Genomic DNA, 13,571 nt, shown 5'->3' with positions numbered 1-13,571 from the left:
TGGGAAGAATCTGTTTGGAGTGGTTGAGGTTAGAAGAAAGAAGATGAATTCAATTCTGGACAAAGTTGTCTTTTTAGTGCCTCCAATACATCTAGGGTAATATGTGCTCTAGACCATTGTACCAATGGATCTGGCACTTCAGCAAGTAGGCTTAACTGGAGATAAAAATATGAAATTATTGACATTTAATGAGAATGAAAGTCATGTAGATGGATGAGATCACCCAGAGAAAGTGAGAGAATATCCTGGGAATGAACTTTGAGCAATAATTACATGTATGAAATGAGCAAAGGTGAAGAACTTCACAAAGAAGACAAAGAAGTAATTAAAGAGGTAGGAAGAAAAACAAATATTGTGGTGCCATGGAAACCAAGAGAAGAGGGTATTTTAGAAAGGACAGGGTGGACTAAACTTTCAAGTTTCACAGAGAAGTTATCATTGACCTTTTGAAAGCACTTTGGGTGAAATGGAACAGGCAATAAGTCAAATTAAAAGAGAGCAGATTAGAGAGGGTGTGGAGCAAATGGAAGTTGTGGGAATACCTCTCTTAAGAGCTTTGGCCATGAAGGGGAAAAATTAATTAGGGCAGTAGTTAGGGTGGGACCAGATTTTAGATCACAAATAGCTACCCAAAGAACAAGAATGCCACTGAAGTTGAATTCATTGGATCTAATGGATAATTTTCATAGTCTTCTCAGGAGAGATACTACAGCTAAATTGGCAGGTGGAGAGAAAGCTATCAATCTTAAAAAAGGAATGTGTATGGAAGAAGCAGAGGAAGGATGTTGGGATCCTTCACATCATTTTTTTATAAGCAGAAAAAGTCAAATAGAGATACATTTTGATTAGTGCCCCATCTCTTTCTGTCCTCTACCTCTCCCTTGAGCCTTTCTATCCCTATATATTGCATGTAAGAAGCTTCTCTAGTCTTCCAAAAAAGGAACTCATCATAAGAGATATTCAGTAATAGTCATGTACCATAGCACTATCGTGTTTTCATAGTCTTGATAACCAGTTCTCATTTGTTACATTCTGCACAATGGCTTTTCTCTTTGCTTAATAAATCAAACTTATTGTGAATCTATAAAACCCACAGAGCCAAGTGATAGGTAGTTCTAATTGAGATAAGAGCTTTCTTTTATATCCTTTAAAAGTAGTTTTCAGGATATTTTCTAGAATTTTAAATAAATATGCTGATACCTGATTTGTAACCCAAGAAAGTCAATTTAAAATTCTTCATTGCCCACTCACTTAGACTAAAAGGGATGTTGAGCTGAATCGTCTGTGGAGCTGGTTATTGCTTTCTTGGAGTCCAGTAAGAAGCATATATATTATAAGTGAAACTGTCTGTATTCATTTCCAAAGCAGCAATATTTCAACCTCATCATAGAGCACTTCAGAAACAGCCCTTAACATTCTCTTTCCCTTAGAACAAAGAATCCTTTGGAGAGATATGTGTAAGATACTTGTTTTAGAAATGAACTCAATTTTCTCATTGGGAGAATACACAAGAAGGTAAATAAATGGGGGAAAAACTTTTTGAAAACTTCCAGGGGAGGCATATATCTTCTACAAGCGATGGAAAGGATTTAAGCTGGTGGTATCAAATAACTGATGGCTAAAAATTGCCCGCTTATGTCTGAAGGGGAAGTAATAAAATATCATACTAATAAAAAGTAATAATCAGAGTCACTGTGAATCTACAAAACCTTATTTAATATCCCTTGACAACAATTTGAAAAAAAAAATCGAAGTAATTATCAAGACTCATTTTAAATTAAAACCTGGCCCTGTTGCCCCACGTCACTCTTACGCACACATGGTAACAAAAGAGACTTATGATGGCTTTGTGTATATTGCAGCAGAGTTAGCTGGCTGGCCACCCTTATGATATAATCTCCTTCCACTGCAATTTAATTAAAACAGTGAAAGATCTGACCTTTGCTGGAGATTTTCTTATCCACAACACTAAAAATATCCCATGGAAGCAATCTGTCAATGTGATCTTTCAAGTACAATCCTGATAGTACTGGAGAAGAAGAGAAAGGAAATGAGAAAAACCAGAACCTACAAAGCTTAGCACATAGTTGTGATGAAACCAAAGTCACAAGTTTTCTCTAAGGCGGATAATCCACCTAACTACATGAAGCAGTGGATGCAAGCCACTGATCTGGTGCCCACATATAATAAAAGCATGATAAGGGAGAATTGCCTACCATTCCCCCACCCCTCTTCTGGGAATTACCCTTGTGCCTATTTTGTTTTGGATGACACTTAGAGTCTTGAGAGTCTTCATTTATAGAAATTCATGGTAAGCCTTCTTGTCCCATAACCCCTAGAATTCTGTGCATTCTGTAGCAGAAGATTTTGCAATGAAGAAAATGTCCCTTTTTATTAATGGTACCAGGAGTTCACTACCCACTCAGTTGTGATGATTGAGATATTCCTGCCTGGTCATAGGATAAATGTTATTTATCTTCATTGCTGTGGTGAGAGAGGAAATTTTCCCCTTTTCACCATGGGAATGTGGGTTTCCTATTTGAAATATAATCTGATGGATAAGGAATAGAAATACTGGAGAGAAGTAGGGTATGACTCAAGATAAAATGGGGCCCATGATGAGGATGAAGTCCTGCTAATCATTCAGTAGAGAATAGCCAAAAAAAACCCAAAAAAAACAAAAAAACAGCACTGCATTTGAGATCAGACAGATCTGGAGTCAACTTCTTTACTACCTAGTCACCACTGCCTAGGAAATACACTAGACACATCTGAGATCCTAGCTCAACCTATCAAGTGACAACAGTATTGATTTTATAGACTTGTCAGGATAATAGAGATAACTTTAGTTTATCAGGAGAAGCTATTATCAACAGACAGGAAAATAAAAATATCACTAAAGAAATTGTGGGTCAAGATAGGAAGCCACAGATTCCCCAGGAAAATGTAAACTTAAGTTAGATTCTAATGGCCAAACTCCTAATGTCAACCAAATGAATCAATTAGTACACTTTAGTCAATAAAACTAACTGGTGCTTTAACTCTCCATGCTTTAATTAGTGTCCTATACTAACTGTGCATTTGGAAAACTGAGATGAAGCTCAGGCATGGGCAAAGGCTAGGAGAAACTGTGTTTTATTGATATATGTATCCAGAGGTGATCTTCAAATCTTTAATAGTCAGTGCAGAATAAGTATCAACCAATAAGAAAGGGTGTTGAGTATAGACAAGAAAGATAGCTGTGTCAGTTGCCAGGTGATTAGCAATTCTGTACTTGTCTCTAGAGTCTGACATTAACCTTTGCACATAGTAAACACTCAATTAATATCTATTGAATTAAATTCACACTGTATTAAGCTGGTCACTTCATAAAAGTGAGGGTAAGTAGGGAAAAGTTTGAATTAACAAAGATTAATTTGAGGATTTGTAAAAGAATTATTCCAACTTTGTCCCTCATGAAGTTTTTTCAGTCTTTGTGAATCAGTTTGGGTGTATGTGTCTGACTTAAATTTTATATTTCATTATTTTACTCTGGATAAAAAACATACTTTGGATACTTTACGTAATAAACTTGTTTTTACTGACTGATTATTAAAATCCATTTGTATCTTGATTTATTCTAAAAGGGTGTAAAATAGCTCTATTTTGATTTATAGTTTACAAGGAGCTTTATCAGGATGCTTCTGGTGACACTTGAAAAATGAGCAGACAAGGCCAGAGAGATTAAGTGATTTGCACAAGTCAGACAACTAGCAGACTCAAGGCTCATACCCAAATCATATGATTTCAAGTTCAGTACTAAGTTCTGTCTGCACCATGCAGCCTCTCGGCTGCCTACTTGAAGTCAATGCCTGGCTTTATTTTAGGCAGACTCAACTTTTACTGACAATTAATTCTCTTAGTGTGGCATCCATCTTCTTAAGCTCCAAACTTCAGCAGCTGGAGTTACACCTGCATACATATATGTTTAATAAGTCAGTACATGTGATTGTGAGAACTCTCGTCAGTCTTTTTACATTTCTAGCACTCTCTGGTTCTTATAAGAGGCTGGAATTTCTCTGAATCTTTTCCTCTTGTAGGCCTTTGGTTACCATTACCCATAGCTGTGTTCGCCATCATAATTGTTAAGTTTGCTCGACACATACCAGTTGTTATTCTCAAGCAGAACTTCAGCCCAGCTAATGATTTAGTGTGAATAGATTGCAGTCGTCAGAAAAGTGAAAGCCATTGCAATTTCATTTGGGATGAAACATACATACTTTGCTCTTCTACATGTTTTTAAATCAAGTAAAAACTTTAATAATTACGTACAGCAGAGGCATCTGGAAGATGTGTTGATAGTTGTTGGCAGCAGACACCAGATGGGTTATTCAATCTGGAACAGATGGTAAATTGGTATGAAATAATGATAAGCCTGAACTTTTCCACCATTCCTAATTCTCGTTTTCTATTGATAAGTTTACCATTTTGGTTTAACTCAGTTTTCTAAATTCCTCTTACTAATCCATATGGTTTTAAGAGGATAAGAGGAGAATTTTTCCCTTTGATCAGAGAATATCTCAAGCCCTCAAGATACCCTGGTGTTGAATAATGAACTCCAATGAGCTCATGATATTATGGTAGAACTAAGAGATTCATCATTGTTTTTATGGCCACAGATCTAGGATTTTTCTATCCCTGCTCTGTTAATTAATGCTACCCTCTTCCCTCCCCCTTGTGCCTCCTCCTATTCTGTACTGTCAACTAAATTCCTTGGGGGAACTCATCGCAAAGGAAAGCAGCCAAACGGTAATAAGTACACTTTTGTTAAAAGCTTAATAAATGTCCAATATCCAAATATATCTCTCTACAAAGGCAGGGGTGAAGTAAACAAGTTAGAGTTAAGTCTACAAGTAAATGGGACTTCTACCTCTTCTGAAATTGAAATCTTCAGCTACATGCATGGCATAAGGAAAACAAGGGAAGAAAGGAGAGTTTTCTAGTTCTGTGGATTTTCTGCCTCATCTTGAGAGAAATGGTCACAGGGTCACTGAAGATAGCCCATGGGTCCTCTTACCTAGTCTCATGGATGGAAGGGTGAGAGCTAAACTGGTGATATACATGGACAGAACAAACACTCTCATGTTAATGCTGCCCAAGTTGACCAATCAAATCATCAACCCTCTTCCCTTGGAAATGGGAAAGAATCTAGGAAGGGGTACAATTTGTGTAGAAAGAAAAGATGGTAACCCACTACATGGATGTAATCACATGGAGTGATATCCAGAGTTCTAGAAAGTTAGTGCCACATCCATAATTCTTACTTAATTCCATAATGCCTAGAATGCTACTAATATAATCTGTTAAACATTTTATTTTAGATATTTTTATAGCTAATGAAATATAATTTTAAAATTATCAAAGCTCATTTGGTGGCCTGAAGAAGAGAACATGGGAAAAAAATGGGCACCAAGAGTGGGAGTACAGGGAGAGTAGGGGAGAAGAGATACCCAAATGTAAATAGTTCAACACTAGAATCATTGAAGAGGAACATGTTTTGCTTTGGGCTGGCCTTAGAAGTCAGATAAGGTGTAACAAAATCTTCTTAATAATCATCTTACTAGCTGTGTAACAGTGAACTTGTTTCATGGAGGCAGGGAATGAGCCCAGAGAGAGTCCATCTTCTCTCAGTTCCAACTCAAAGGTTTTCCTTTCTGTATTTGAAATAGAAGACAGAGGACTGACAGAAGCATCCTCATTTATGAACTACCCATCTTACTAATCACTGGGGATAAACAAAGAGCACACTATGACTAAAACTTAGGATTTCCTTTTGATCTCTTGAATTGTCTTGCATTTTTTTCCTTTAGTTTTACTTGGAGACAGTTGCAGAAGTTATATAGGTGGTTTCTAGGACCACTGCAGAGCACCTCTAGACTCCTAGAGAAGTCTAACATAAATAATATTTATAAAATTAACAAGAAAAATATATACTAGATCAAGGCAGAGCCTAAAAGGCCATCATAAAGATAGACAACATCTCCAAAGATAGGAGAGAGATAAGTAAAGATGCCATCATATCTTCTGCCAAAGTCAAGGAAAGATGGGAGCTGAGTGCCAGTGGGAATTCAGGGTCTTGTAGTGGTGATATATGGCCCAGAATTACCATCTCAGGAAGGCAGGATCACTAGTAATCCATGCTCCTGAGAAAAAGGCAGCCAACACTCTGAATTCCCAGTTGAAGGAACAGCTGTCATCTGCTATTGTAGACTCCTGAGAGCACATTCTGGGGAGAAACATACTACATTATAAGATGGGATTTTGGTTCAAATCCGTGTGTCATTATCTACCTCAATGAGTATAACCAAACCATGCAAAGGCCTAGACAAACAGAATTCTTGAAGTTACATTCCTTACATCTCTCGAGTTTCATAAAGTTATCTCATGGGCTGCCTCAGGGAGCATTAGAAAGTTGAATAGGTGGATCTTCCCCCTCGTACCTCATCAAATTCCCACTAGAGTATTCACTTCCATTTGTATATTACACTGGGTTCTATGTAGGATCTCTTGGGGACAGATTTGGTCGCTAAAAAGTGTAAAAACCTCATTGGCATTGATAAAGTTGACCCTTAGAGTCTGCTCCTTGGATTCTTCCCTATGGACTCTACCCTGGTCCCCAGGTGGCGTCCAGTGAATATCTCTTGGTATCTTCTAGCTATGACATGGACCTCTAAAAGATTACCTTGGGAAAGAAAAGCATAAGACCATAAAATATCAGAAATTAGCCAATCAAAAAGTAAGCATACTGTACAGAAGGTAGTTTTTTACTTCTTGACCCTTTCCATTGAAGGCCAACCTGTAGATCTCAACCAGGAGAGGACCTCTTCCTCCACTGGGGCATTGGAAAGTATATGAGGCTGTTTGGGGGCTGTAATAATAATTGTAGAGTATCATTGTAATCCTTACTAGGGGCCAGAAATGTTAAACTTTTGTAAAATGTGGGACAGTTCTATATAATGAGGTTGTACCTCCTCACCAGAATGCCAGTAAAATAGTTATTCAAAAACATTGCAGAACCATGGCCTGCTCTCCAACATAGCAAAATCACAGGAATGCTCCTAGTATTCCTAGAGATTAGAGAAGATGGATATTTGCCTTTCATATAAATGGATACATCATGCTGTCAAAGCATAAGAATATTAAACTTAAAATTAAATCACCATTTCCTAATTTCATATTTTCTCAGTATCATCTGGAAGCCCATATGGATTGTTCCATTTCCAACATCAGTTATTGTCTTACTGCAAATTAATACATTAGCTATCTGGTTCTTAGATTTTGGTATATCATGAACTTGAGTTAATGTGAATTGGTCCTTGAGACAGATCTCTTCTCAGACACTAATATTATCAGGACTTAGAGACTGTAGAACAAAGGACTCTATATCACGGGTAACTCACAAAGTTTAAGCCATTTTAGGGTACTCTGGGTAGCCTGATAACATCTCTGCCTTAATATGAACCTCCTTTTAAACTATAGTATAAATAATTCTCTTGAAGGAAATACTTAGCCAAGGAGCAAATTCAAAATTTAATTCTGGAGTATGAATTTTAAAAGCATATGAACGAAACTCAATGTATATTCTGTCATTGCTATGAATCAGGATGGCATCAGAATATGGCACTGACCACAAAATGTTAAACAGAAGATTGAGGTGTATGACATTATACGTTAGGAACAAAAATGCAAACACTTTTATGTAAGATTTTTCTCTAGCATTCTACTAACCACTAATAATCTCCTTTTTGCTTTTATGTAACTAATGAGAATTTTATACAATATGACTAACTCATAAAATTTTAATAAAATTGGACACATGGCTAAAAATATCACCTGTTACTGTAATTATAAAGGCAACTTTATGCTTCAGAACTGAACCAAGTGGGATTAGAAAAAGCAAGCTCTTTGAGAAAAGTTATTTGTTTGCTAATTCAGTGTGTTATGGGAAGGATTGTCCTTAATTCAATAGTCTTACCCAGGGTTGAAGTGAATGTAAAAGATTTGGGGAATTTTAGTCCCTTTTCCTGGGAATTCAGTGTTCTCTGATAAATAAACTTAGGTATTTCTTCCTGAATGGTAAGAAGTCATTACCAGCGTTTAATGATATCCAGAATTAAAAAGCAACATTCAAAGAACTGAGTATTTGCAAAATACACACTGAAGAACCATACTTCTCCCATTTTCTTACTTTTGTTACACATCTTACAATATTTTTCCAATGTGAAAAAAATGCAAGACCCAAAAATAACAGCTTAATAATAACTGCCATTTTTTGAGTGGTGTATATGAACATGGCACTTTGACCAAACGTTTTACATATTACAGAGTGCCTGGTGAGATGTAATAGCTATTTTAATCCAGAGAAGCCTGCATACAGGTGTTTCCAGATAGAGGTAGCAGGCCCCTTAGAGCAGATTTTTGTTGGAAAAGGCTCTGTTTCCTAGATTTTTGAAGTTATGCAAATTTACAGCGGTGAATGGTAACCATTTTCTTGGAAGAAGGATGCAGCAGAACCTTCTGTGACCTGACAAAGGCTTTATCTCTATCCTTGGCACTAGAAAAACTTTAGTATATTTACTTAGAGAATAATGTGCCTTTGGGGAGAAATAAGAACAAGACCCTAAATTCTCCTTTTGAAGTTTAACTTTCTTTGAACTTCTACAATGAATGGAAATGGCAAAATGGATTTTTCAGGTAGGAAAAGACACCAAGGACCCGAAAGAGCAGCGTGGCTTGAAAGAAGGGGGCGTGATAGGTGACCTGGAATCAATATCAGACATGACCACCTTTGTACAAACTTGACCTCAGAAGAACTTAATTGGGCCCAATGATTGGATTCACAAAACTCCTGGAGAACCCATTTAGTTTATATGGCAAATGCTCAGCTATCCAAAGCCCTTTGTTTCGATCAAGTAAGGGAATGACAAATTTTGAGAGGATAATTACAAACAGTTGTCTTGCATTAGCAAACACTGATCTAGGTTTCAACAGAGACTCATAGGTGCAAAAATTTCTGTTCTGTTTTTAAGCCAGATTGAAGTAGATCTAAGGGTGAATAAGGAGTAACTTGGGTTCTGTTTTACTAAGGTCAAGCCCGTCTTCTTTGATGAATAAAGAAACTCATAATGGCACCAGGGTTGCCATTTACATATGTGCAGATTGGGTAGTACAAAATCACAGAGAATAATGTCTTCATTGATTACAAAGGAAACTGTTCTGTTGATGGTGCAGATTGCATATAATTCACTACATTTCCATTATTATATAATATTTTACATGCATATATGCACACACATCACAGAAATCTACAGTAAGAAAAGGAGTAATAATTTCTTCTGGCTGTCCTAGATGCCCCATGTGTTAGGTCAACATAGTCACATATGAGTTATGGCTGGTAGTGGGAAATCAGACATAAGATTTTATTTGCATACTTCCCTTCTCCTTTCCTGCCCTTCCAGCCTGATCCCCTTCCCCAAGACTATCAATAACAACAGTGTCTAGGGAATGTGGCCCCTCTTGTTTACTGACAGGCCCCAACAGCCTATAGGGGATGCCCCCCTCTTTTCACACAGCTGGGATTTGAGGTGACATTTCTATCACATAGAGACAGAGGCAATTAAACTGACTGTGGCTTGTTAGTGCCACTTAGTTCAGGAACAATGGTTTTGATGCTCTCAATAAGAAAGAATCTACTTCTTTGAGATGGACTTGATGACTTCCAGAGGTCCTTCTATGTCACTTCAGACAGTAATGAAGAAGAAAATGCAGCTGTAGATCAGGCTTCATAAGATATGACATCTGAACACATGTGCTCTCTGGTGCTTTAGACAGCCACAAAACAGAGCTGAGTCCTCACAGAACCTACCACTGGTGAGGGCCTGGTGAGTGTCACCAAAGGATTATTAGCTCCCCTGCAATGACTTTCCATTGCTCTTGGAACAAAGCTCAAAATATCTAACATGATCTATTATGCTCTGGGCTCTTACCTAGGCCCATTTATTTCTCTGGCCTGCTATCTTCCCAACCTCCCACCTGCTATACATAGAGATTGTAACAGGTCACTATCCAAATAATTCTCAACCAAAATTTTAGCAAAAGGGCTCATGTGTGTATGTGTGTGTGCACGTGTGCACTTGTACATGTATAAATTGACAAATTGACATGCTGATCCAAATTTCATGTAAATTGTAAAAGACCAGAAATAGCAAGTCGGAGTCAGTCTTTAAAAAGAACAGTAAAGCTGGAGGAGGTGTTCTACCCATTATCAGAACATATTAAAAAATGATAGCAACAGTGTGGTACTGGCATAATCATAAACAAATTGGCTAATGGAACAGAAAAAGGGAGTCTAGAAACACACACACACACACACACACACACACACACGACAAAAATCATGCTGCATGGCAGTGGTGAAAAGATAGTCATTACACAAGTTGTTGCTAAATTAGTTGCTTGCCCATATAGGAAAAAAATGTACCTGAATCCCTACCTCAAACTATATGCAAAAATCAATTCCAGAGGAATTGTAGATCTGAATACAAAGTGAGAAACAATAAAAATTTTTAGAGGAAAACTATGGGAGATTATTTTGGGGTAAACAAAAATTTCTTAAATAGGATACAAAAAGTGCCTGATATTAAAAACAAAACCGAAACATTTCTGTTTATCAAAGAACACCAATAAGGTACTGAAAAGGTAAACCACTCAGTGGGAAATATTTGCAGTACAAATGTCTAACAAAAGACGCATATGTATCAACAATATATGACTCCCATAATTCAATGAGTAAAAGATAAACAAAACAATTGAAAAATGAGTAAGAGATCCAGAGACACTTTTTTGTTTGTTTATTTAGGGAGAGTGCACAAATCAGGGAGAGGGACAGAGGGAGTGAGAATCTTAAGCAGGCTCCACGCTCATGGGGGAGTCCAATGTGGGCTCAATCCCATGAGCCTGGGATAGTGACTTGAGCAGAAATCAAGAGTCAGATGGTCACTCCACTGACTGAGCTACCCAGGTGCCCCCAGAGACACTTTAAAAAGAGAATATGGAAACATGGAAAGGTACTCAAGCTTAATAGTCATCAGACACATGTGAATTAAAATTACAGTGTGATGTCTATACACACTTACCAGAATGGCTAAAATTAAAAAGACTGACAATACCAAATCCTGGTGATAATGTGGCACAACTTGAACTTTTATGTATTGGAGGTGAGAATGTAGATAGAAATAACCAGGTTGAGAACTGTTTGGCAATATTTAAGTATTTCAATTTAAAATGATTATATGTAAGACCTATGACATTGTAATTCCATTCTTAGATCTATACTCAACAGGAATAAACATATTGGAAATATGTGTAGGAATATTCACAGCTACGCCATTTTGTAATAATTGCAAATTAAAAACAACCCAAATACCTACCAATAATACAGTGGATAAATAAATAGTGTTCTAATCATACAGTGGAACAAGATACACAACAAAGATGAATAAACTGAAACTACATAAAACGAAGTGAATGAACCTCACAAAATTGAGAGAAAGAAGCCAGACACAGAATAGTACATATTATACAATGCGATCTCTTACATAAAGTTCCAAAACAGGCAAAACTAAGGTATTAGGACTGAGTGCAGGTAATACCGCCTCGGGGGTTAGTAACTCAAAGTAGGCACAGAGGTGTCTGAGAGGCTGGTAATATTCTGTGCCTTGACTGGCTGTTGGCTACACAGGTGTATCCAGTTTATAAAAAGTCACTGAGCTATACATTTGATTTGTGTACTTTTCTTTATGTATATAATGTTTGGATAAAATAATTCACTTTTTAAAAATTTGACTTGGGAAGGAATCTTCAAAGTTGCTACCTACTCTTGTTTGAGGGAGGCCCCTACTCTCTTAAAGCTCAGCCCAAGGAAGCTGTAGGGAAACCCTATTTAAAAGAAAAAAAACTAAAGAGATCCCTGGAGTGATAATTGTTTAAGTTGGGTCATAGATACATGTGACTTCATTATATTATTCTAATCTTGTATGTGTTTTAAATTTTCCATAATAAATGCGATTTTTTTCTAAAAATCAATGGAATATAAATCCTGACTTGCATCCAAATCAAATCAGCAACGACTGCAAATCTCTTCCTACTCTAATATGTTAATCCCCTATGGAAACATTGTCACCAGAGCTTTTTGCTCATGCAGGAAAGCTCTCCTCCTGGTTACTTGAATCTTTGAAGAGTTCTCTCTTGGGTATTCTGTTTTTCTCTCCTTGAAAATAAAGATGTTACTATTTTCTCTTGTCAAGATGCCCACCAGTCAATTACATTCTTTTCCATTCTAGTGTCACCATCTAATGAATGGTTAAAAGACAAATATAAACTTCAATGCAGAGCACATAGGGAAGTTGATAAAACTAAAGGCTATTGAGCCGAGAAGAGGAGACTAGATGTCAGGCTAATGAGAGGCCCTCAGCCAAACCAGCCAAAAAGGAAATGATTAATTATGGGAGTGTAGCAGTAGAGATGCCCCCAAGCAGTTCAGTGAAGTGGAATGACATAGGTTTAGAGAACAAGATAACAGGCCAATTGATTCAGGAGTGGGAAAGATATATTTTTAAATGTGTATGTCACATACACATGGCCCTATTTTTATCAAAAAAAAAATTTACGAATGCTTTCAAAGGTCAATAAAGATATACATAAAAGCTACAGATGATTTTATTTTCTGTATACCAAAATATTCTGCCTAAATTAGGGGGTAGAAACAAGAGCTTTACAAAAACTGATTTATTTTTAAAACCTATAGAGAAAATAGTCACCATTCAAGAAGTTACACACCCCTATATATAAAAATACCTAACTGATTTAGTTCTAGTTTGAAATTAACATTTTTATATACCATACCGTTTTTATACCATTTTAGTTATCTTCAGCGTTGAACCTCTGTTCAGTTTTTCTCCTCTTCAGCCTGGAGGAAGTACTGTGCCTTCCCAGGTATGAAATAAAGTGAAGTTTTCGTCTTGCAATATAATTGTACTCCCTCTCTTGCCTTTCTACCAGAGAAAGAATAAGGGAAAGTAGGGTTAATTTCCTCACTAAGTAAATCAAAACTCCACTGTTGGGAGTTGGGCAAACAGCAAAAAATAAACGTTCAAATGTAGCTCAGTACCTTGGAAATTCTAAACTGTGTATCCCCACAAACTCCAAGCCTCATGCTACCCTTACTATGCGCCACAGGGTTTGAAATATGGCAGGGCAAAGGTTTATTGATGTTGTAGCAGAAGTAGGAAGTAGGAAATAGCAAAGAATCCGTGTTACTCTGCAATGAGAAAATTCATTGAAGTTAACCAAGAAAAAAGTCAAAATATAAAACATGTCTTCCCTTCCTCTTTCAGCAGTGTCTGGGCTTCTGCTAACCACTCATGGCATAGAGTTACAGGAGAGAGCAGAATTGGGCAGTCCAAGAACAGCAAGGGCAAGCAAAGAGGCTGAACCATTGCCAAGAGAATGAGAAAGGAGCCTCAGGTTTTCTT

General features: G+C 37.0%; 1 long non-coding RNA gene across 1 annotated transcript; it reads right to left on the bottom strand.

The window, feature by feature from the left end:
- Window positions 1–4,303: 4,303 nt before the first annotated feature.
- LOC131511005 (uncharacterized) lies at window positions 4,304–13,087 on the bottom strand. Its single transcript, XR_009261309.1, has 2 exons — window positions 12,943–13,087; window positions 4,304–4,375 (listed from the first exon to the last, which is right to left on the bottom strand). It is a non-coding gene; the product is annotated as an uncharacterized LOC131511005 (long non-coding RNA).
- Window positions 13,088–13,571: the final 484 nt, after the last annotated feature.

Source organism: Neofelis nebulosa, chromosome 1, assembly GCF_028018385.1.
Source record: "Neofelis nebulosa isolate mNeoNeb1 chromosome 1, mNeoNeb1.pri, whole genome shotgun sequence".
Taxonomy (NCBI): domain Eukaryota; kingdom Metazoa; phylum Chordata; class Mammalia; order Carnivora; family Felidae; genus Neofelis; species Neofelis nebulosa.
The sequence above is the reverse complement of the archived record's forward strand: the minus strand, read 5'-3'. Positions and strand labels throughout refer to the sequence as shown.